This window comes from Haliotis asinina, chromosome 9, assembly GCF_037392515.1.
Source record: "Haliotis asinina isolate JCU_RB_2024 chromosome 9, JCU_Hal_asi_v2, whole genome shotgun sequence".
Lineage (NCBI taxonomy): Eukaryota > Metazoa > Mollusca > Gastropoda > Lepetellida > Haliotidae > Haliotis > Haliotis asinina.
In genome coordinates, this window is record NC_090288.1 from 21,703,069 (window position 1) to 21,705,568 (window position 2,500).

The following is a 2,500-nucleotide window of genomic DNA, read 5'->3' on the forward strand; positions in this document are numbered from 1 at the left end:
ACATTCGGCCCTTCATCAATTGCGAGCTCCTGCAAACATGCTAGCTTTTCTTTCAGCTGACAATTAAGCTCATTATCCAATCATTCTGACACATGCCTCATTGTTAATGATGTGGAAGACAATCAAAATTGTCAGTTCTATTTACCAAAAGATACAGAGCTCGTCCGGGATTCGAACCCGGGACCTCTCGCACCCAAAGCGAGAATCATACCCCTAGACCAACGAGCCTCAGATACGAGGCCAGCCCTTGATCACTCTCTTATTTCAACCTCTCGATGTTTGGAACTAATAAAATCAAAGGAAAATAGTCGTCTTGGATTATCAAAAGGTTGGGCTCGTCCGGGATTTGAACCCGGGACCTCTCGCACCCTAAGCGAGAATCATACCCCTAGACCAACGAGCCGCGTATCACAGTTCCTTCAAGTTGGCTACAGAAACTTCACGTGGTAGTATGATGCAATGAACACAAGCCCGTGCTGCCCTCGGCACATTGCGCCAAGCACTGTTGAGAGGGACATTGTAGGCAGGGGCAAGTTTGAGTTTCATTTCATTTTTTTACAACCGTATTCAACCTTCAGTGTAAAAATGAACATTCGGCCCTTCATCATTTGCGAGCTCCTGCAAACATGCTAGCTTTTCTTTCAGGTGACAATTAAGCTCATTATCCAATCATTCTGACACATGCCTCATTGTTAATCATGTGGAAGACAATCAAAATTGTCAGTTCTATTTACCAAAAGATACAGGGCTCGTCCGGGATTCGAACCCGGGACCTCTCGCACCCAAAGCGAGAATCATACCCCTAGACCAACGAGCCTCAGATACGAGGCCAGCCCTTGATCACTCTCTTATTTCAACCTCTCGATCTTTGGAACTAATAAAATGAAAGGAAAATAGTCGTCTTGGATTATCAAAAGGTTGGGCTCGTCCGGGATTTGAACCCGGGACCTCTCGCACCCTAAGCGAGAATCATACCCCTAGATCAACGAGCCGCTTGTCACAGTTCCTTCAAGTTGGCTACAGAAACTTCACGTGGTAGTATGATGCAATGAACACAAGCCCGTTCTGCCCTCGGCACATTGCGCCAAGCACTGTTGAGAGGGACATTGTAGGCAGGGGCAAGTTTGAGTTTCATTTCATTTTTTTACAACCGTATTCAACCTTCAGTGTAAAAATGAACATTCGGCCCTTCATCAATTGCGAGCTCCTGCAAACATGCTAGCTTTTCTTTCAGCTGACAATTAAGCTCATTATCCAATCATTCTGACACATGCCTCATTGTTAATGATGTGGAAGACAATCAAAATTGTCAGTTCTATTTACCAAAAGATACAGGGCTCGTCCGGGATTCGAACCCGGGACCTCTCGCACCCAAAGCGAGAATCATACCCCTAGACCAACGAGCCTCAGATACGAGGCCAGCCCTTGATCACTCTCTTATTTCAACCTCTCGATGTTTGGAACTAATAAAATGAAAGGAAAATAGTCGTCTTGGATTATCAAAAGGTTGGGCTCGTCCGGGATTTTAACCCGGGACCTCTCGCACCCAAAGCGAGAATCATACCCCTAGACCAACGAGCCGCTTATCACAGTTCCTTCAAGTTGGCTACAGAAACTTCACGTGGTAGTATGATGCAATGAACACAAGCCCGTGCTGCCCTCGGCACATTGCGCCAAGCACTGTTGAGAGGGACATTGTAGGCAGGGGCAAGTTTGAGTTTCATTTCATTTTTTTACAACCGTATTCAACCTTCAGTGTAAAAATGAACATTCGGCCCTTCATCATTTGCGAGCTCCTGCAAACATGCTAGCTTTTCTTTCAGGTGACAATTAAGCTCATTATCCAATCATTCTGACACATGCCTCATTGTTAATCATGTGGAAGACAATCAAAATTGTCAGTTCTATTTACCAAAAGATACAGGGCTCGTCCGGGATTCGAACCCGGGACCTCTCGCACCCAAAGCGAGAATCATACCCCTAGACCAACGAGCCTCAGATACGAGGCCAGCCCTTGATCACTCTCTTATTTCAACCTCTCGATCTTTGGAACTAATAAAATGAAAGGAAAATAGTCGTCTTGGATTATCAAAAGGTTGGGCTCGTCCGGGATTTTAACCCGGGACCTCTCGCACCCTAAGCGGGAATCATACCCCTAGATCAACGAGCCGCTTGTCACAGTTCCTTCAAGTTGGCTACAGAAACTTCACGTGGTAGTATGATGCAATGAACACAAGCCCGTTCTGCCCTCGGCACATTGCGCCAAGCACTGTTGAGAGGGACATTGTAGGCAGGGGCAAGTTTGAGTTTCATTTCATTTTTTTACAACCGTATTCAACCTTAAGTGTAATAATGAACATTCGGCCCTTCATCAATTGCGAGCTCCTGCAAACATGCTAGCTTTTCTTTCAGCTGACAATTAAGCTCATTATCCAATCATTCTGACACATGCCTCATTGTTAATGATGTGGAAGACAATCAAAATTGTCAGTTCTATTTA

General features: G+C 45.2%; 3 non-coding genes across 3 annotated transcripts; all 3 read right to left on the reverse strand.

Annotated features, from left to right (window-relative positions):
• Nucleotides 1-745: 745 nt before the first annotated feature.
• Trnap-ugg (transfer RNA proline (anticodon UGG)) lies at nt 746-817 on the reverse strand. The gene has a single exon. It is a non-coding gene; the product is annotated as a tRNA-Pro (tRNA).
• Nucleotides 818-1,334: 517 nt separating this feature from the next.
• Nucleotides 1,335-1,406, reverse strand: Trnap-ugg (transfer RNA proline (anticodon UGG)). Its single transcript has one exon. It is a non-coding gene; the product is annotated as a tRNA-Pro (tRNA).
• Nucleotides 1,407-1,923: 517 nt separating this feature from the next.
• On the reverse strand, nt 1,924-1,995 carry Trnap-ugg (transfer RNA proline (anticodon UGG)). The gene has a single exon. It is a non-coding gene; the product is annotated as a tRNA-Pro (tRNA).
• Between the last annotated feature and the right edge of the window lie 505 nt (nt 1,996-2,500).